General features: G+C 44.1%; 1 protein-coding gene across 3 annotated transcripts in view; it reads right to left on the reverse strand.

Moving 5' to 3' along the window:
• FAM163A (family with sequence similarity 163 member A) overlaps positions 1 to 15206 on the reverse strand; it is a 72015-nt gene extending 56809 nt beyond the window's left edge. For 2 of the 3 annotated variants that reach the window (XM_021930016.2, XM_009192380.4), the window contains exon 1: positions 13856 to 15206. The gene's annotated coding sequence lies outside the window, so the exon portion shown is untranslated. Of the gene's footprint in view, positions 1 to 13717; positions 13780 to 13855 lie in introns of those variants that run through there. The other variant, XM_021930009.2, reaches the window with a different exon arrangement.
• Positions 15207 to 23122: the final 7916 nt, after the last annotated feature.

Consider the following 23122-nt stretch of genomic DNA (forward strand, 5'->3'; position numbering starts at 1 on the left):
CTCACTATTCTGAAACTGCTTCTGAAAAAGGTCTTCAGTGACCTCCCAAACACTCTTCTGCTGACTAGACACTCCTATTGGAAACTTGTTATCCCTAACTTTTCTCCTCTTCAAGCATTCATGACACTACTTCTCCTGGTTTAATTTACGCTTTACTGCCTGTTCCCTCCCTGACTCCTGACTCCACACTTCCCCCATAACCATTCGCTTCCCCAGATTTCTGTCCTTGCCTCATCATTCCTGCCTTAGCCACTCACCTGCTTATGGATGATTCCCAAAGCTAGATCTCTGGGTTCAACCTTCCTCGAATTTCAGAACTGCACTGCCAATCGACTCCTAGACGTTGTATTCTTAGATATCCCAAAGGAACCTCCAATTCAAATGGTCTAAAACAGATCTTAGCATTTACCTGCTCTTTCCCCCAGAGTGCTTTTCCTCCTGTATTTCTACTGTTTAATTAATGGCACCACCATCCATCCCGTCCTCAAGCCCCGTAACTTGTGAGTTACAAGTCCTAGACTAGCCCCTCTTTCTCTCCCCTCACATCCAACCAATCTCCAGGTCCTACACATTTTCTCTCTTAAGTGTTTCTAGAGCTTGTCTTTTCTTCTATAGACATTGTCTATATTTAGACAAAAATACCATTGTCTCAATTTGGCTCCTCATTACCTCTTGACTAGATAGTTATGATACATTTACCTTCTTTCCTAACTGTCTGTACTCAATCCTAACCCGTAAACTACACAAGGCGTTACTGCATTCTGCTGTTCCAGATGGACAGTCTGGCTTTTCTGGTAAGACTCTGAGATCTTTGAGGGCATGGATCACGTCTAGTATTTTGCTGAATCCTCCAGTGTGCTCAGCACAGTACTGGGCCTAGAGTAGATGCCCAGAAGGAAAATGAGGCAACAATGAGACACATCTGCTAAGAGAAGGCTGGGGGTGAACTATCAGCACCTGGGATAAAGGGTGCTGCTCGCCTAATTCCTGTGCTACAGTGAGAGCCTATCCTCAGTGTCAGCAAGACTTCAGCAAAGCGGTGGGGAACGGTCCTCTGAGGGGCCTGGGAAAGGGACCCCACCAAAGACATCATCATGGATTGTGGAGTCACCACGAGGACTCAGCTAAGTTCGGAGACCTTGAATCCATGGGCACCCATCTGTAAGGTTGTTGTGGTCCTCAAGCAGTTCTCAGTGGCCTGGCATCTTGGAAATATGCCCTACCTGTTTTGTGGTGGTTGCTTCACCTGGGAAATGAGAAGCAACAGTTCAAAATTTTCATGAATCAATTCTGATTTCCTGAATTAGAGTGTTCTATTTCCATTACCTTGCAAAAATCCTCATTCCTTTGAGGCCCGTACCATGTGATTATTCTTCACTCTAACTCCGATCCCACTGACTCTTCTCCACTCACTGAGAACTTTAGCATTTGCTTCCCCTTCACTGAAAATTCTGCCATCATCCTGGAAAGTTTCAACATGCACAAAGATGACCTCTGTAACATCCTAGCCACAAATTTTAAAAATCTCCTTAATGCCAGTGGCATTTCCTTTCATTTCACTCACCCACTACCGTGGCCCCACCTTGGACCCTTATCACTGAAACTGTTTCTGGTCAACCCTCACCTGGACCACTCTCACAGTCTCCTGACCATCATTCTGCCCCCAATTATAGTGAATCTTGGTTATAAACCCACCCTCCATCCCCATTCTACCCCACTTCTACACTCAAACTATTCTTCACTGACCACTAGAGTGGAAGAATTCTTTACAGTGACTTTTTTTTTTTTTTTGAGACAGAGTCTCACTCTGTAGCCCAGGCTGGAGTGCAGTGGCATGATCTCCACTCATTGCAACCTCCGCCTCCTGATTTCAAGCAATTCTTGTGCCTCAGCCTCCCGAGCAGCTGGGATTACAGGCGCCCACCACCACATCCAGCTAATTTTTGTATTTTTAGTAGAGATGGGGTTTTACCATGTTGGCCAGGCCAGTCTCAAACTCCTGGGCTCAAGTGATCTGCCTGCCTTGGCCTTCCAAAGAATTAGGATTACAGGCATGAGCCACGGCGCCCAGCCTAGAGTGATCTTTCTAACATGTAAACCAGGTGTTATGCCTGTTAAAAAGTCTACAGTGGTTCCATATTTACAAGGTCAAGTCAGGGTCCTTAGCCCAGCAGGCAGTACACCAGGCTGCTGTTTAGCCTCTCATCACCATAACCTGCCATTTCATGTTCTGACATCACTGAATATGGACAGCTCCCAGTTCCCCTTGCCATCTCTTGAAGCCTCTTGGCTCTCCCTCTGCCCGGAAAGGTCATTTTCCTGCTTCTCTGTAAAGATGTTCATTTCATGTCCCAGCTCAAACACTACCTTCTCTGAGGAGCCTTCCCTGCTTGGTCTGGGCACAGCTATGCGCTTTCTCCTGCACTCCCAGCACTTTCTAATACAGCCATGGCAACATTTATCTTATCAGATTAATATCATGAGGGCTGGAACCATTCCTCTTCATCTGTGTGTCTCAGTCCCGGGTGCAGGCCTGGTGCAAAGCTGGCTTCTGTAGACATTATGAAAGGATTGGAGGAATGAGTTCCAAAGTCTTCTGTATATAAGCAAGGTCAGAAGAGATTGAGCTCTTAAATTACGTAAACCTCTTCTCCCTTTGCCCTGGCTTAGTGCCCTGCCTGTATGATTAAATCGCCTAATAGAATCTACCCTGGCTTAGCACCACATACAAATCCTTCAGCACTGAGTTGTGGAAAGGTTCCCAAGTGCTTAGAGGAAAAAGAGACTGGTGCTTCAGAGAGGGGAAGTAAGACAGGTGGTAGATACAGAGATGTCCTTCCGCTTCTGAGGGATTACCCACCTGGGAGAATTGGTGAATATTTTACATTAACATCAATCATGTGGTCAGCACTGTGCTAGCCACTGACAGTAAGATAAAAGTTAAAACAACAGCATACCTTTGTTAATCACTTTCTATGTACCATCTACAACTTTGTGGGTTAGGTATCATGCTTATTCCTGTTTTTCAGGTAAGAAAATGGGCTCAATATCACACAATTAATAAGTGCTCCAATATCATCATCTTTCTCTGCTGTCCTCACCCTTTCTCTCTTCACCGAATCTTTCTCCTAGTGCTCATCATACACACTCTAAAATAAACTTCTTCCTCCATCCTGCCCTCCCTTATATTCACTTTTCAACTTCCTTCTTTACATGAGATGATAACACTCTTGCCTTCCCCCCACCATATACACACCTATTGACAGGTGCCCTTATCCTGTCCTTCTCTCCAGTTACCCCAGGAGAGTGGTCCCTCTTCCTCCTAAAATCAGTCCCTCCACTGCAGTTTGATGCTGTCCACCCAGTTTCTCAGGAACCTTACACTATGAATTAACCTTCCTTTCATCTATAATAACTTTTCCATTATACTGTGCCCTTTCCATTGGCTTTTCAAAAAGTTATGGTAAGAATACTTAACGTGAGATCTACCCTCTTAACAGATTCTGAAGTGCACAATACAGTATTATCCATAAGCACAATGTTGTACAGCAGATCCCTCACATAACTGGAATTTTATACCCATTGATTACCAACTCCCCCTTCTCCCTAGCCCTGGGCAATCACCAGTCTACTCTCTGTTTCTGTGAGTAACTATTTTAGCTACCTCATGTAAGCAGAATGATACAGTATTTGTCTTTCTGTGATTGGCTTATTTCACTTAGTATAATATTATTTAATTTTTTGAGAAACCTCCATATTGCTGTCCATAGTGGCTGCACCATTTTACACCCCTGCCCCCCACCAACAATGCACAAGAGTTTCAGTTTCTCCACATCCTCACCAACTCTTATTGTTTTATACTTTGATAATTGCCATCCCAACAGGTGTAAGATAATATCTCATTGTGGTTTTGATTTACTTTCTCCGAAAATTAGTGATTTGGGGAATCTTTTCACATGCTGTTGGCCATTTGTATGTCTTCTTTGAAGAAATATCTATCAAAGTCTTCAGCCTATTTAAAAAATGGCTTGTGTTTTGCTATTGAATTTTATGAGTTCCTTATATATTTTGGAAATTAACCCCTCATCAGATGTACAGTTTGCAAATATTTCCTCCCATTCTATAGGTTGCCTTTTCACTCTATTGATTTTTTTTTTCTGTACAAAAGCTTTTATAGTTGATGTAATCCCACATGTCCATTTTTGCTTTTGTGGCCTGTGCTTTTCATAGCCATGAAATCACTACCAAGGCTAATGTCATGAAGCTTTCCCCCATGTTTTCTTCTGGAAGTTTTACAATTTCAGTTCTTATGTTTAAGTTTTTAATTAATTTTGAATTGATTTTTTGTGTATGATGTAAGATAGGGGTCCAATCTTATTCTTTTGTATGGGGATATCCACTTTTGCTAACACTATTTGTTGAAGAGACTATCCTTTCCACTTTGTGTACTCTTGGCACTCTTGTCAAAGATCAGTTGACTGTACATGTGGATTTATTTGTGAACTCTTTATTCTGTTCCATTAATCTATATGTCTGTCTTTATATCAGTACCATACTGTTTTAATTACTGTAGTTTTATAATATATTTTGAAATCAGGCAGTGTGATGCCTCCAGCTTTTCCTTCTTTTTCAAGATTTTGACTCTTTTGGGTCTTTTGTGGTTCCATATGAATTTGAGGGCTTTTTATTTCTATTAAAAATGCCGTCGGGATTTTGATAGGGATGGCATTGTATCTGTAGATTACTTTGGATAGTATGGACATTATAACAATACTAAATCTTCCAATCTATGAACACAGGATGTTTTTCCATTTGTTTATGTCTTCTTTAATTTCTTCCAGGTCTTGTTCTTGATCTTAGAGGAAAAGCTTTCAGTTTTTCATCATTGAGTATGATGTTAGCTATGGTCTCTACACTGGCTTTTTTTCCCCCTTCTTTTTTGAGTCTGCTTGCTAGAGAATACACTGGCTTTTAAAGGTCCTCAATTCTGTCATTAAAACTAACAAAATCACCCTCTTTCTCTCTGACTTTCACAGCGAACCTCTGGAAAGACTTATTTATATGTGCAGTTTCCATTTCTCACCTTCCATTTTCTCCTCCACCAATTACATCTGGCTTTTGATCTCCACATCACTGACCTCTTGCTTAAACAACCTACAATCTCTTTTCCTACAGCCAGTGGACCTTTTTAGGTCCTCATCTTAATTGGCTCCTCAGCAGCACCTATGCTTTCTCTTCTCTTCTTCAGGAAATACTCTGCCCTTGGCTTTCATGACATTTCTCACTCTTGGTTTTTCTTTGATCTCTCTGGTTCATCCTTCTCTGCCTCCTTTTCAGGACCATCCTCTTCTACTTGAGGTTTAATTCCAAGCCTTCTCTTCTAAGCCCACCCTCTCTCCCTAGGCAGTCTCATCCATGCCATGGTTTCAATTACCCCTAGATGTTGATGACTAACAGAGGCATAGCTCCTGCCTGGACCTCTCCTCCAAACTCCTGCCTGTATATCCACCTGTCCCTTTGACCCATCCACTCAGATGGTTCAAAGTCTCCTGACTGAGACTCACTCACGATGTTTGCCCCAAAGCCTGGTTCTTTACCACTGTTTCCTGTCTTAGGAAATGGCATCACCATCCACTGGCACAAAGCTGGAAGTCCGGTACTCATCCTCCACACCCTTCTCTCTCCCAACTCTCACATCCAAACCCTCACTTCCTCTCCGTTTTACCATCTCAAACTTCTCACATCTATGTCTCTGCATCTCCACTACAAACTTTCCAGTCTAAACAACTGTCACTTTTTGCCTGGACTACATCAGGAGTCTCCTAACAGGTTTCCCTGGATCTTCTCATGACCACCTCAAATAAACTGTTCAATTATACAGCCAAAGTGGCCTTTTTGAAATAGAAAATCTGACTGTCATCTTACTGCTCAGGTACTTCAGTGACTACCCCTTGCTTTAGAATCAACCTCAAAATCCTTAATGTGGCTGATGAGATGAGGTATGTTTAACCCTTTCCTACCTCTTCCACTCATGTTGTATGATTTCCCCTCTCATTCTCTGAACCCTAATTCTACTGGCCTCAAAATGCCATATTCTCTCTAGCCATGTTCTCTGCCCATTCCAGGAATATCCTCTCCCATCTCCCAAACTCATCTCACCTCCTTAGCTCCTACTTATTCTTCAGGTTTTAGCTCAATCATCACTTCCTCAGGATGACTTCCAGCTCCTTCCTGAATGGCCCCAGGCCTTCTAATAAACACTCTTATAATACAATGCACCTCCACTTTATAGCTTTTATCACAGTGTTACTTTATATTTGTTTTGTGACAAATTTGTTTCCCCTGAATGACTTCAAGCTTCATGAGGATAGGGATTTTGGCTGTCTCCTCCTATCCCCCTGCCTCCAACATTGTATCTCCAGTGACATTCAGTAAACACTTGCTGACATCTTAAGAATGAAATCCTCCCTTTTCAGCCCCAGCCCTCTCTAGCTTCTGGCCTCGCTACTCCACTGATATTGTCCTTGATAAGTCACCAACAACCTTCTGACTGCCCAAACTGTGCTTCTGTGGAGCCCTGGTGTTCTACCAGCTGGACTGAGGGTTTCCTGCATTAAAATAGAACCCTGGCAGTCTTTCCCCAGTTCATAGACAATAAATAAGCTGATAGAATATTCTCAATGTAAAGCTTTTGTTTCATGAAGTTTTCTTAACACTTGGTACCTGCGTTCTTCGATTTAACTCAAAATTTTATTTTCAGTTATTTTTATTTATTTATCTATTTTTGATGGCGTCTCACTCTGTTGCCCAGGCTGGAGTGCAGTGTCATGATCTCTATTCACTGCAAGCTCCACCTCCCGGGTTCACGCCATTCTCCTGCCTCAGCCTCCCGAGTAGCTGGGATTACAGATGCCCGCCACCACGCCCAGCTAATTTTTTTGTATTTTTAGTAGAGATGGGATTTCACCATGTTGGTCAAACTGGTCTTGAACTCCTGACCTCAGGCAATCCGCCTGCCTCGGCCTCCCAAAGTGCTGGGATTACAGGCATAGGCCACCATGCCCGGCCTATTTTTAGTTATTTTAATATACCAATAATTCATGGTATTCTCCAAAGAGTCCCACGGTTTCCATGGGTTTTATGACATAAACAAGTTTTTGAGACCCACTGGCCAAATCCAGAGAATTTTTTTTTAGTCTTCTGATTCATTTTCTTGGTGGTATGTGCTATTGCTTATTACGCTGTTTATTCATTTTGGCCACCACTATTTATTGAGCACATACTAGGTTTTCCCACAGCCCCTTATCCCTGCTTTTATGATGGTTACCACCTTCTTCTGTGATCTCTTCCATGTATTGTGAGTCCCTGAAGGGTACGGAGACTATGCTTTTCCTTTTCTCTCTCTCTCCATAATCAGCCCTCCACTTGGTCCAGGCACAAAGATCATATTTGTGGAATGCAGGAGTAGATGAATGAGTGAATAAACAAATAAAATGCTGAGGCAGAACTCAAATCCTCATCACCAGCACTCTTACTCCAGTGCTCTGCTACCTTCCCACTGAAATAGTCATAGTGACACAGTAGCTGGATATTGAAATACAACAGAAATGTTGATTTCACATGTCTGTTGTCAATACCTGTTGATTTTACCACACACATGAAAAATCATAGTTGACTATTTTATGGGGATGTAAACGTTTCATGCTACAAGTAATTAAAAATGACATGTATTATGTCTGTGGCAGAAGTTGGGTAAATGATGAATTACTAAGGCTTTTTAAAACACTCTGTATTCTACTGTAACCCTGTGTCTTTGCTCAACCTGTTGTCTGAGTTCCACCCTGCTTATATATCAAAATCACTACTTTATCTTCAAGGCCCAGTTCAAAAATCACCTTCTCCAAGACGGACTTAATTTATCAGAGTTCCTTGGGCCAGTGCTGCTTCACTTTAGCCCTGTGCACCTGACAGCATGTCACTTGCTCCTCTACTTAGTGTCTGCTTCTTTAGTCTGCAGAGTCCTGCTGGTGATGTGAACGTTGCTCTCCTGCACTGCCCATGGGCAACCTGAGCCTGGGGGTCATGCCTTGCTCATCCTTCTGTGTTCTCAGGGCTTTGACAACAGACATTTTCTGAATCCGATGTGGTTAAACTGGTCCTCAGCTACTCGTATACTATCTAAACATCTTTTTTTTTTTTTTTTTGGCCTAAGGTGAATTTTTTTTTTTTTTTTTAACTAGTAGGGCTCTCTGACTTTACCTCTCCTTGCCGGGTTCTGGCAGCCCCACCTGAGAGCCCAACCCAGCTTCTTGCTCCCACCACTGTGGGCAACCACAGCACAAGAAAAAGCAGCTGCCTTTAGAGTTCCAGAATGTATTTGGGGAAAATTAGAGCTGTTTCCTTTTGAAGTGGAAACGGAGTCAGAGGTGAGCCCTGGCTAATGAGAGGGAGGAGGTTTGCAATGAGAGAGACTCTCAGTTCTCAGGCTGTTTTTTTCCCAAACAACAGACAGACTCCCAGGACAGACTTGGGGCTTAGTGGCCACCTTGCTGACCTTTCTCCTTGGGTGCAGATACAGGGCCTCACAAGCTCATCTTCACAGCCTTCCACACCACTGGTGTCTCGACCAAAGCAATGACAAGCCCCGCCCCCTCAACTCCTCCTCCTCCCCCTCCCCCTCCCCTTACTCCTCCCCCTCTCCTTTATCCCCCTCCCCTCCTCCTCCCCCTCCTCCTCCCCCTCCCCTTACCCCTCCCTCTCCCCCTCCCCTTACCCCTCCCCCCTCCTTTATCCCTTTCCCCTTCCTTCTCCTCCTCCTCCTCCTCCTCCTTTCCCTAGGAACATCACATGCACAGTCTACTCAGCCCCAGCCCTAATGCACACACAGAAACAGAAATAAGAGAAATGGAAATCCAAACCCAGAACACTGACTGCTTTGTTTCTGAACTGTGCCTTGTACAAATCTATCCATACTGCAGAAATTTCAACTTATCCATCAAAGCATGCAATGCTCAGCCACATGCTGTTATAACCCGAAACCGGGTCTGTAAGCACCCATGTGATGCAGTTGTGCCTGTGTTGCAGCTTACTGCGTAGAGAATGGAAAAGTCAGCGAAGGGAGAGCAGAAAGACATGCTGCTTGATACCAAAGAGCCTGGGCTCTCACATATACCTGAGATAAAGAGATTCAGTGAAATAGTGTAGGCTTAGCAGAGTGACTGAAACATAGAAAGCTCTCAATGAAGGCTTTCCACCTAATGGCGTTGGAGGACCCATCTTTTGGGGCTGGAAGCAAGTCCTTCTTCCATTGCTTCTGCTATTCAACAGCCTGTCCCATCACCCATCCCCAATAGAAAGGCAGTATCTAACACCTCCCCCATCCCCTTTGTGTATCCATTGGCTTCCAGGCTGAGGGATCAGCAGAAACGGGTGCTTGGAAGTAGGAGGAACTGAGCCGGGCATCTGTGCTGATACGAATTGCTCAAAGGGGCATGTAGAACACACTGATTGATGCAGTGCCAACTGCGCCAATAAAATCTTCCTTCTTTCTCTGGGGCAATACAGCCCTAGACCCTAGGATAATGTCAAACCTTTTTTTTTTTTTCCAAGCATCTCTCTCTTCTCCTTTTTGAGGTCCAAATGCAACACCAGAAATAGCCCTCCTACATATCTTTTGCCCTCTCTGATGTCCAGTCACAGTGTTCCTCTTGCTCCTTTACCCAATGCTATACAGTCGCTGACATTTTATTCTGTACAAGAGAACATTAGGGCAATAGAGAGAGGGGTGGTTTCTATTTCTGCAGATGTTTTCAAGGTTGTATGATGATAACTTGCCTACCCAGCTCAGAGAGCCTGCTGTCCAAAGACACCTCTCCCCAGCTTTCCAGTACAACTCTGCATATTTCAAAGGAATACTGGATGGCCCAGATACTATGGGCACTGTGCAGTCTCACAGCCCTTTGGCTTTTAATCCAAAGGGAACCTCTCAAGCAACCTGAAGGGGGTGGGGTATGTCACCCCACACTGTTAAGCTGGAGAAGTGTTTGAGGGAACATATCAGGCACAGGACAGATGAAGAGAATTTTGAAATAGTTAATGTATTCCCATGGTTCAGAATTCAAAAGGTACAAAAGGGTTTACAGGCCACTTTTCCTGGAGGCAACAGGTATGATTACGTTTTGTGTCTATAGTTATACATAGACAAGCAAATACCCTACGACTCTCCTTCTTCCTCTCGTATAACATGAGCAGCAGCATATTATAAACACTCTAGGCATGTTTTTTTCCCACTTAGCCATATATCTTGGAAATCATTCCATATCAGTTATATAGTAAACTTACTAATTCTTTTTCTATGAATGAATAGGACACTATTTGACTCTCTGGAAGTACCATAAGACACTTAACAAGTCCCCTCTGATAAGCATGTAAGTTATTCTTTCACAGTTCGACTAAGTTGTTCTGTTACGGTTGAACAGTTGAACAGTGCTATAATGTACTATATCTTTGTGCCCATATGCAAATATAACAGCAAGTAAAACAGCAAGTTCAGTTCCTAAAAATGGAATCACTAGGTCAGATGGCATGGGCATTTATAATTTTGACAAGTGTTTCCAAAAATGCCCTCCAAAGTTGTACCAGTTTACTCTCCCAGCAGCAACATAACAGCAGTCCCTGTTTTTCTACAACCTCATCAATGGTTTCTCTCTTTGATGTTTGCTAGTTGAAAGATTTGTACTTTTTTTTTTTTTTTTTTTGTAATTTTTTTTTTTTTTTTGAGAGGGAGTCTCGCACTGTCGCCCAGGCTGGAGTGCAGTGGCCGGATCTCAGCTCACTGCAAGCTCCGCCTCCCAGGTTTACGCCATTCTCCTGCCTCAGCCTCCCTATAGCTGGGACTACAGGCGCCCGCCACCTCGCCCGGCTATTTTTTTTGTATTTTTTAGTAGAGACGGGGTTTCACTGTGTTAGCCAGGATGGTCTCGATCTCCTGACCTCGTGATCCGCCCGTCTCGGCCTCCCAAAGTGCTGGGATTACAGGCTTGAGCCACCGCGCCCGGCCGAAAGATTTGTACTTAATAAGAAATTAGTCCTTTGTGTAGGAGTTAAACCCTTGAGTGCTAGAGAGAAGGAAGAATATCCTGTTTACCAGACCAGCGTTTTCTGAAGTCTAGAGTCTAAAGGGGTTATAAATATCTCTTGGATCTACAAGTAAGAGTCTTTATTCACGACAGTTCCGGATTTCCGGCTACCACATGTGTGTCTGTTCTTAATTGGAAGAAAGTGGCCCCGAGGAAGGAGTAGTGACTTTGGAACCAGAGAGACCTGGGCTTCAAGCTCTGCTCTGCCATTAACTAGCTTTATGATCTTGGCAAATCATTTACCCTACCCCCAAACTCAGTTTCCTCAAATGAAAAATGGGGAAATAATACTAATTTTGCAAAACCTTGTGTCTGGCACATAGCAGGTATTTAATAAATGGCAGCAACTTTCATTAATGTTAATAATCACCAGGCCAGATTCTAAACCCCAGGACACTTTTCACAATGGACAGACCCTGGAATGGCCCTACCAGAGCCAAATGACTTTTTTGTTAAGTGGCCATCCAGAAGATTCCCAGCTCCTCCTCTCACCCACCTCAGCCTTCTAAAGTTTGCAGACCAGGAAAATCCCAGCGTGGGCCTCTGGGTGAGGATTGGACTGTGCTGGGGCCAGGCTCCCCTGTTACCAGCTGATGTTTGCACTCAGACTGAGGTACTCCCTGAACTAAGCCCGGGTCATGTCCAGTTACAGACGGCAAGCTAGAGAAAAAAAACAGAGATTCTTGGGCCAAACAGAGGGACCTGCTCTCATCTGCACAAGCCCATCTCGCCCTGCCTTTACAGAACAGCATGCCTGATGAGGTTACTGAATGCAAATCACTAGCCCTGGCAGGAATGCTAGCGATACCAACTCAGGTTTCTATCCAGGCCTGTGGCCCTCCCACTCCCACCTCAAAAGAACTTCACAGGCTTTTCCCAATCAGGCACGGCCCTATCACATGCATCCCCGGGATAGTGGAAATGACAGCCGTGCTCCTCCGGAGAGCGGGGGACTGTGAGGAGGGGCCGCTGCCGATCTGCCTGATGCCCCAGCAGAACCCTCCGCATTACTTCCCCTCTGGACGCCAAAATGACCCTGTCTGTACCTGCTGGTTTAGATGCTCTTAGGCATGGGAGCTGGAACCTCCCTAGAGAAGGCGGAGAAAATCGGTTTCCAGAGCATGTACCTTTACTGTTCCTTCCCCTGGGTCCACCTCTTTCAGGGTCTGAACGTCCGTTACATGCAAGTGTTTCATTAGGACAGAAGGAAAACTGCCTTTCCCCTCAGGACACAGACCCCAGCGAATCTTAGGCAAAGCGAACATGCGGGACTGAAGTCCGCAGTCATTGTTTGTCTCCCACACGACATAAAACATGTGTCTGGCTCGGCTGCTGGAGGACCAAGCAGGGCACAGATGCAACTGCGCAGACGTCGGCCCTGCCAGCCACGCTGCGGGCCCCTCAGAATCTCAGGATGGGGCCCTCTGGGGGAGGGTCCAGGTGGGCGAAAGGACAGGAGGAAGTGCCTGCGGGCCTCCGCCTGCAGGTTGGATGACTGCATCCCCGTCACGTCAAACTTGCCAGGACGAGCAAACTTCCAGGGCCCCACAGTTCTACTCAGAGGAAAGGAACCCCCAGTGTGACAGGAAAACACGGCTGGTGTGTGTCAGCCAAAGGGCGCTGACCGAGGGAACAGATCTGTACCCCTGCCGTCCCTCGCGGCCTTTTGGAGCCGCAGAGAACTAGGATGCCACCCACTCAGGGCCGCGGCGCGCCGGCTCTCGGTCTCCACCCGCCCCACCCCGGCCAGGCAGGGCGGCAGGGCCCCAGCAGCCCAATGCGGGCCTCGTCCCCACACTGCCTTCTGTTTGCCCGCTCTGCTCTCTGCTTGGCCAGGCCCTCCTCTGGGCCGCGGAGCAGAGGCTTCGGTGTGGCCGGCTCCTCCAGCGCGCAGGGCTCTCCGGGATCGGGGTGCGGTCGCCCGCTCTGGGGCCTCGAGGGCAAGCGCACCGCGGCCCCACGGGCAAGTTGGGCTTCCCCGTCTCACCCCCGCCGTCCTGGCCCCCGACTCGCTGGCCGAGACGCCGGCTCCCACAGGCCCTGCCGCCTGCATGCCCACGCCGCGCCGCGAAGGCACTTCACCCTCTTTATTTTGTAAAACTTCGGAAAAATCACCGGCAAACCGAGAAGCGGTCGCAAGGCTGCCCAGAGTTGCCGGCACGAATCCGGACACACAGACCGACGGCGGCGCATTGGCCCGACAGACCCCGCCGGCCCGGCCCCCACCCTCCCCGGGTCCTCTGCCCCGGCCTCATGCTCCCCGGGTGGCAGCGGGCTCGAGGCGCAGCAGCAGCGGCGGGGTCCGCGTTGAGGTCTGGCCGGGCTGAAGGCGCAGAGAAGCCAGTCGACGCAGAAACGCTGAGTAGAGCGCCTTCGGCACGGCCCGGGGGCAGGGACCCGGCGAGTCTGGCCCCGAGGCGCGGGCACCACCACTCGCGGTCTGGCCACGAGGCCGGAGATGCCCCCGAGCCGCCGCCCCCCTCGGAGAGGCAGAGCCAGGTGCAGACCCAGACCCAGTCGGGAACTGCTATGCTGAAGGCGGCGGGGTCGGCAGAGGGAGGCAGCCGGGGCGCGCTTACCCGGGTGTTGCGGCGCCCTCGAAAGTACGCGGTGGTCGACACGTCCGGGCGCTGAGCCCAAGCCCCGCGGCTCCTCCACCCTCCCGCGCCCCGTCCCTCCGCTCGCTCCCCTGCGCGATGGAGGCCCCGATCCGTTACCGCGGCTGAGCAGCTCCGCTCCGGCTGCGACTCCCGCGTTGGCTCCCACGGGGTCGGCGCGCGTCCTTCCGGGCGCCTGCGGCTGGGGCGGCACACGTGAGGCTCCGCGGCCTCCCCAGCGCTCCGAAGACTGCCCTGCTCCGGGCGTGGAGCCTCATCGCCCCTCCAGGTGGCCAGGGCTGGGGGCAGGTACCGCGCGACCTGATTGGCGCTGGCCGGAGTCCGGGAAGAATCCCCGCCAGAGAGGCTGATGCACGCGGGCCAAGTGAAGCCACGCAGTGAAACAGCTCAACGGGCGCCTTCCAAACACCCCTCCTCAGCTCCGCCGCCCTTTTGCCTAAGAAATGTAAACTCGGGAGGCGGGCGTCCTGGGAATGCCTCAGTACAGGGGACTTTGCGCGCTACAGATCGGGTCCAGCACGGAAAATTCGGAGAACGGGAGAATCTTAGGGACCAGGGTGTGTCGCTATCCACTGGGAAGAGACTGCCTCGAGCCTCCCAAAGGGCTCCTCTGTGTTCCTGTTTCCGGCCCGGACTGTGCCCTGGAAATCCAAGGACACCTGGATGTCCCCGCCGCTGAGGGGTACCCGGGCCTCGTGGCAGGGCGGGATCAGATCAGTCAGGGTGTGATTAGAGCTGTGACGGTGAGGTCTGGCAGGAAGAGGCAGGAAGGGAGAGAAGCAATTCGACCCGAGGAGAAACCTGAATGGTGCGCTAGATTTCTTGTCTGAAATCACCGTCTTTTAATGTCTTAAAACTCTACGAGTTGCTTGTGTGCTGTACCCCAGTCAATAAGTTCTGACATCAGTAATTCAGAGCGTCTGCTGAGACAACATGACGGCCTGAGAGGGGATAAACTGTTCACTTCTCCGCACTTCCGAAGCATCTCTGTATGGAACGTTTACCTGTTCCGGTCTGATCATCTTTCTCTTGATCCTGCTTTCCGATCTTGATTGGACTGAAGACAGCCTGCTTTCCGATCCTGCTTTCCGATCTTGATTTGGACTGAAGAGAGGGGTGGGGTCAACCCAGTTAATGTTCGAGGAGGGAGGGTTCCCACTACATCAACAGTTCTCCTCTCTTCTTAGGCAGGGGAATTCAAGGCAAAGCTGATCAGGGAATCAATTTGAAAAACAAAAAGAGAAAACTCCAAAACATTTAAAAACTGGGGACCGTCAGCCTAGGTCCAACTTCTAAAGGAGAGTAAGAAATTTAGCCCCTGGAGCAACCTTATTTTTCCTAATGCACTATTAAAAAACAAAAATCCCAAGGCAAGCCACCACCTCATCATTCCAGCAAGTCTACTGTTGTTGCAGCACACTCCACTTTGTACTCTTAACTCTTCTCACAGGTTTTTACATTTTGAGCTCAGATTTTCATGTGCCGTCTTTTCTCACACAGTTAAGGCTCATGCCACATTCATGTGTCATCTCAAAGGCAAAACAATGAAATATGAAGAGGGCGTGTGATTTTGCTATAAACTGTAACACAGAAAAGTGAAGACAACATACCTTCATAGCCTAATGAATCATAAACCAAACACCACCCAGGTCATTGCTATCACCCAGGAGGTTCTCCTGCCCCACCAATTCCCTTCCACAAGTCCTTCCCTTCCCTCTAAAGCAACTATCCTGACTTTATGGTAATTACTTGCTTATATATCTTATAGTTTCTACCAATTTGTAATGTATCCCTAACCACTACAGTTTAGTTTTGCTTGGTTTTGAACTTTCTATAAATTGAATAATATTGCATGCATATTTTTGTGTATTTCTGGCCTCTTCTTCTGTTTGGTTGTAAGAGTCATCTACTTTTGTGGCATGTAGTTGTAGTTCATTCATTTTCATTGCTACTTAATAGTCCCTTGTATGGACATATCACAATTTCTTTGTCCATTCTGGCACTTTTAGACATTTGGATTTTTCCAGTTGGGGCTATTACAAATTTTATTGCTAATAATATTTTTGTATATATCTCCTGGTATGCAAGTGTAATCTTTAGGATGTATACCTTGGAGTGGAATTACTGGACTATAGGGTATGCATATATTTAGTTTTATTAGATCATGCCAAATTGTTTTCCAAAGTGGCCACAAAATTTACACTCCCATCAGAGATGTATGGTAGTTCCCACTGCTCTGCATCCTTGCCAAAATGTAATATTATTAGACTTCTTATTTTTTGTCAGTCTGGCGGAGATGTAATGGTGTCTCATTGTGATCTTCGTTTCATATCCCTAATTACCAGTGAAATTGGGCACTTCTACATGTGTTTATAGGCTATATGAATTTTCTGTTTTCTGAGTGCCTGTTCAAATGTTTGCCCACTTTTTTGAGATGGCTTTTTCTTATTGATTCATAAAAAGCTGTTTATAAATTCTAGCTGCTGCATGCCTTGGTCAGTTAGAGACTGCAAGTATCTTCTACTCATTTAATGGTGTCTTTTGATCAAGAGTCACTTTTTAAATAAGAATTTTCATTTTCAGATAATTGTAGATTTGCAGGCAATTTTAAGAAATAATACAGAGAGATTCCAAGTACCCTTTACCCAGTTTCCCTCATTGGTAATGTCTTGCAAAAACTATAGTGAAATATCATAATTAGGATATTGACATTGACACAGTCAAGATACAGAACATTTCCACCACCACAAGATCCCTCATATTATCCTTTTGTAGCCACACCTGCTTCCCCGTGCACCCCTCCCCATCTCTAACCTCTTGAAACCACTTATCTGTTTCCCATTTCCAAAATTTTGTGATTTCGAGAATGTTATATAAATGAAATCATTTGTAACCTTTTGAATCAATATGTAACCTTTTGAATTTTTTCCCACTCAGCAACCCGAGTTGCAGGTTGTTGTAGCAATACTTTGTTCCTTTTTCTTAGTAGTATTTCGTTGTATGAATGTATTACCAGCTTGTTTAACCATTCACCTAATGAAGGACATTTAGGGGGTTTTCCTCCAGTTTTGCGGGTATCACAAATTAAGTTGGCTCAGGTGGGAGGATCGCTTGAGCCCGGTAGTTCCAGACTGGCTAGGCAACATAGTGAGACCCTGTCTCTACATAAAAATTTTAAAAATTAGCTGGATGTGGCTGCACACACCTGTAGTCCCAAGTACACAGGAGGCTAAAGGGGGAGGATCCCTTGAGCCCAGGAGTTGGAGGCTGCAGTAAGCTATAATTGAACCACTGCACTTCAGCTTGGGAGAACAGAGCAAGACCTTGTCTCAACAACAACAACAACCACCAAATAAAGTTGGCATAACATTTGTATACAGGTTTTCAAGTGAGCATACATTTTCATATCTCTGAGAGATATGAAATAGTTCTCTCTGGGAGAACTATTGCTAGTTTGTAGGGTGAATGCCCAGGACAACTATCGCTAGATCATATAGTAATCACATGCTTAGTTGTTAAAGAGACTGCCATCCTGTTTTCCAGAGTAGTTGTACCATTTTACATCCCAACGAGGAACGTATGAATGATCCAGTTTCTCCACATCCTTGGCAGGATTTGGTGTTGTCAATATTTTAAAATTTTAACCCATTCTTATACATGTATAGTGATGTGTCATTGTGGTTTCAAATTCCATTCCTCTAATGGCTACTGATGTCGGACGTCTTTTCAGGTGCTTGTGCTTACTTGCCATCTTTATTTCCATCTATATGCTATCTTTGGTGAAATCTCTGTTTATGTCTTTTGGCCATTTGCTAATTGGATTGTTTTGTTTTATTGGTTGTTGAGTTTTCAGAGTTCTCTATAGTCTAGATAAGGGGTGTCCAGTCTTTTGGCTTCTCTGGGCCACATTGGAAGAAGAATTGTCTTGGGCCACATATAAAATATAAAATAAAAAAAACACTAACAATAGCTGATGAGCTTAAAAAATCACAAAACAATTCTCATGATGTTTTAAGAAAGTTTACAAATTTGTGTTGGGCCGCATTCAAAACCATCCTGGGAGGCTTGTGGCCAGTGCACCATGAGTTGGACAAGCTTGGTCGAGATCCTGGTCCTTTTTCAGATCTGTGGCTTGCAAATATTTTCCCCCAGTCTTTTCATCCTCTTTACACGCACTTTGTAAAGAAATTTTTAAATTTTGATAAGGTCTAATTTTACTATTTTTTCTATTATGGAGCATGCTGTTGGTGTCAAGACTAAGAACTTTCTGGCTAGCCCTAAATTCCAAAGGTTTTCTCCTATTTTTTTTTCTGTTTCACATTCTGTTGGTAATCCATCATAAGTTAATTTTTGTATAAGATGTGAGATCTAGGTTGAGCTTCTTCTTCTTCTTCTTCTGCTTCTGCTTCTGCTTCTGCTTCTTCTGCTTCTTCTCCTTCTTCTCCTTTTTCTTTATTTCTTGCCTAAGAAGGTCCAATTGCTCTGGCACCATTTGTTAATAAGGCTATTTGTCTGCCATTTAATTGCTCTTGCACCTTTGTCAAGAATCAGCTGGGCATATTTGTGTGGGTCTATTTTTGGATTCTCTATTCCATTCCATTGATCTATGTGTCTGTCTTTCCACCAATACCATACAGTCTTGATTACTGAAGCTATATAATAAATCTTGAAATCAGATAGACTGATTCCGCCCACTTTATTCTTTCTATTCAATATTGTTTTGGCTCTTCTAGTTCCTTTGCCTTTCTGTTTAAATATTAGAATCATCTCCTCTATATCTATTAATACAAAAATTCTCACTGATATTTTGATATAAATTAGGAGGAAAGCATTCAGTCTTTCATGATTAATTATAGATTAGCTATAGGTGTCTAGTTTGCCTTCTATTTCTGTTTTTTCTGAGAATTTTGTCATAAATGGGTGTTGAATTTTGTCAAATGTTTTACATTAGTTTATATAATCATATGTTTTTTTTTCTTTTTTTAGCCTTTTAATATGGTGAATCGCATTGATTTTTGAAAGTTGAACCAGCCTTGCATTCCTGGAAGAAAGCCTACTTGGTCAAAGTGTATAAATCTTTTCACATAGTGCTAAATTCTTGGTTTTTAGATTTTTTAAACACAACTTTATTGAGGTATAATTGATATATAAAAACTACATATTTTTATGACTTTTTGCTTTTATTATTATTTTAAATTGACATGTAATAATTGTATGTATTCATGGAGTACAATGTGATATTTTGATACAAGTATATAATGCGCAATGATCAAATCAGGGTCATTAGCAAATACATCACCTCACACATTTATCATTTCTTTGTGTTGGGAACATTCAAAATCTACTCCTCTAGCTATTTGAAAATATACAATTAATTCTCACCCTAAATAGCACTCATCCAGTGCTACAGAGCACTGGAATTTATGCCTTCTATTTAGCTGTACTTTTGTATCTGTTAATCAGCCTTTGGTCACCCCTCTCCCTATTCCCCTTCCCTTCCTCTTCACTTCTATGATACCAACTTTTATAGATTCCACATGTGCTGAGAACTTGCAGATTTATCACTCTGTGCCTGGCTTATTTAACTTAACCTAATGTCCTCCAAGCTCATCCATGTAAACTGCACCTATTTAAAGTATTCAATCTAATGAGTTTGGACATATGTACATACTGTGAAACCCTCACTACAAATCAAGGCGATACACATAGTCATCACCTCTAAAAGTTTCCTTGTATCTCTTTGCTTTTTGGTCTTTTTTGATGAGGTGTTTGTTGTTGTAAGAACACTTAACATGAGATCTACCCTCTGAACAAACTTCTAAGTGCACAGTCCAGCATTGTTAACTATAGGCATTATGCTGTATGGCAGATCTCTGCCATTTATTCATCTTATATAACTGAAACTGTACAGCCGTTGAACAACAACTCTTCATTTCCTCCTTTCTCCCAGCTACTTGGAAACCACTATTTATTCTCTGCTTCTGTGAATGACTATTTTAGATACCTTATATAAGTAGAATTATGCAATATTTTTCCTCTTCTAACAGGCTTATTTTCACTTAGCATCATCTCCCTCAGGTTCATCCATGTTGTCACAAATAGCAGGATTTCCTTCTTTTATAAGGGTGAATAATATTTCATTGTATTTATATACCATACATTTTTCTCCATACATGTCAGTGGACATTTGGGTTGTTTCCATATCTTGGCTATTGTGAATAATGCTGCAATGAACATGCGGGTGTAGATGTCTCTTTGAGATACTGATTTTTTAGATATATATCAGAAGTGGGATTACTGGATCATATGGTTTTCAATTTTAAATTTTTTCCTCAAAAAATAGTATGAGGAAATTTCATACTATTACCACAGCAGCTATACTATTTTACATTCCAACCAACAATGTACAAGGGTTCCAATTTCTCCACAGCATTGCTGATACTTGTTACCTTTTGACTTTTTTTTTTTTTTTTGAGACTGAGTCTTGCTCTGTCACCCAGGCTAGAGTGCAGTGGCACAATCTCAGCTCACTGCAACCTCTGCCTCCTGGGTTTGGGTTCAAGCAATTCTCCTGCATCAGACTCCTGAGTAGCTGGGATTACAGGCACCTGCCACTGCGCCCAGCTAAATTTTTTTTTGTATTTTTAGTAGAGGTGGGGTTTCACCATCTTAGCCAGGCTGGTCTCGAACTCCTGACCTCGTGATCTACCCGCCTTGGCCTCCCAAAGCGCTGGGATTACAGGTGTGAGCCACTACGCCCATCCCACCTTTTGACTTTTTGAGTACAGCCATCCTAACAGGTTTGAGGTGATATCTCAATGTAGTTCTGATTTGCATTTCTCCGATGATTAGTGTGTTGAACACTTTTTTATATACCATTTGGCCATTTGTATGCCTTCTTTGGAGAAATGTTTATTCAGGTTCTTTGTCCATTTTTTTTTTTTTTTTTTTTTGGTCACTGAGTTGTATTAATTTCTTATATAGTTTAGATATTAACCCTTATCAAATACATGGTTTGTAAATATTTTCTCTTTCCAAGGTTACCTTTTCATGCCACTGATTGTTTCCTTTGCTGTGTAGAAGCTTTTTAGTTTAATGTAGTCCTACTTGTCTGTTTTTGCTTTTGTGACCTTTGCTTTTAGTGTCACATCCAAGAAATCATTGCCAAGACCAGTATCAAGAAGATTTTTCCCTGTGTTTTCTTCTAGGAGTTTTATAGTTTCAGGTCTTATACTTCAGCCTTTAATTCATTTTGAGTTAACATTTTGTGTATGGTGTAAGATAAGGGTTCAATTTCATTCTTTTCCATGTGGCTATCCAGTTTTCCCAGCACCATTATTGAAGAGACTCTCCTTTTCCCATTGTGTAGACTTGGTACTTTCGCTATTGTGAATAATGCTGCAATGAACATGGGAGTGCAGGTGTCCTGCTTTTGAAAGCGAGTCACCAAATCCAGCCCACACCCAAGTGTGAGTGCTGCTCTGTTACCCATCCACCCTGTCTCAGAATGTAGCTCCTTTATGGTTTCAACTCAAAGCAGGAGGTGGTTTAGCAACATTCATACCTTTGGTGAGCCATGAACTCCAACTTTTGACCTCTAACCATGATTACCAAATAACCCCAGTGACACTTAATATAAGGCTCATTTCTTCTGATTTCTGTCCTTTCTTGGGGCTTAAAGCTGGTCACTTCTTATTAACGTATTCGCTCTTTGATGCTTTTAGGAAGATTTTAAACATATTTTATCCAACCATTTTAGTTATCTTTAGCTTGCCCTTCAGGAGTATGGGTTTGAATTATTTAACCTGCTTTTTCAGAAATAAAATCAGTTGCTTGTCTGTTGTTATTGTTGTTGTTTAATCTGGGGGGACTTATTTTGAGTGAAAACTGCCTTTTTGCTAAAGATTTACAGAGCTACATCAAGGAAAAACGTAATTACCCACCCCTTGCTTTGTCAGGTGCATTCTAGCAAAGTAAGATGTAATGTAAACTTTTTTTTGTTTTAACTTTTAACATAAACTCAAAGGACCATTCAGACAGAGACCACATCACATAACAGGAATGGGCTAAAACTCAAATGTCAACCTAGTCTCACTGGCCAATTGAAACAGCTCTTGCTCTCTTACCTGACGAGCCCAGTCCTTTCTTCCAATGTATTTTTATGTTGGCAGTATAATTGGTTGGCATGGGATTCTTTTTACTTGAAGACAGGTTCATCTGGTGGAAGCTTCCTGAAATACTGCAATGGACTGAATGTTTATGTTTATGTACCCCCTACCTAAATTCTGTGTTGAAATTCTAACCCCCAAGGTGATAGTATTTGGAGGTGGGGCCTTTGGCAGGTGATTAGGTGAATGGGATTAGCACCCTTAAAATAGAGACTCCTGAGGAGCTCATTAGTCCCATCCAGCATGTGAGGACACAGCAAGAAGGAATCGTCCATGAATCAGGAAGTGGGCCTCCACCAGAAACAGAACCTGCTGCTACCTTGATTTAGGACTTCCCAGCTTACAGAACGGTGAGAAATAAATTTCTATTGTTCATAAGCCACCCAATCTATGGTATTATTATGGCAGCCTGAACAGACTAAGACAGATATGAAAAAGGAGTATTAGTTTAATTTCTTCCATTTGGCTAAGTCTGCCATCCGGCATTCAAGTTTTTCTTTTAAAGATGTCAAGTTTTGTTTAGTCAATGATTAAGATGACAGCTTTCTCTAGTCAGGAGCGACATTATTAAGCCTGGCTCAGTGGTGTTCTCCTATACAGGTCTACAATCTCGTATTTACAACTTGAATTTCAAAAATCTCTGATAGTCAAAGTTTAAAAAAGATCTGTTGAGTGCAACATTTGAGCTGAGTTGATCTGATTTGGTGGCCAATCTGAAACTACAGCGAGGCTATTTAAGCCTTTATTCATCTCACTTGGTGTCAATATTTATTCATTTTGCTGCAAAAACATTGATGTGTTTGCTGCTCCAGACACTATTGGGGTGTGTTGTGCTAATAAACAGGAATGCACCAATTTACCTTTCTAAAATTAGGGGTAAATTGATTTTCAAAAAATTGTTCTCCATGAGGCAAGAGGAAGATTTTGTTATTCCTGGGATAGGAGGAACAAGGAGGAAGAGAAGACGACAGTGGATACAGGGATATGGGGAGAAGACTTTGAGCATTATCATGTCACCCCTTCCCGTGACCTTCCCCCAAGCCTTCAGCAGAGTTTCTCTACTAAGAGCATGCACTGTGGTGAGTGAATCTGTGGCGGTGTGGGACCAGGTGAAGAGAGTTGTCTTTGTGCTTGTTTTGAAGTGGGTCAGAAGAGAGGTAGCACGTGTGGATACAGGAGCACAGAGACAGAAATTTGA

Source organism: Papio anubis, chromosome 1 (genome assembly GCF_008728515.1).
Source record: "Papio anubis isolate 15944 chromosome 1, Panubis1.0, whole genome shotgun sequence".
Lineage (NCBI taxonomy): Eukaryota > Metazoa > Chordata > Mammalia > Primates > Cercopithecidae > Papio > Papio anubis.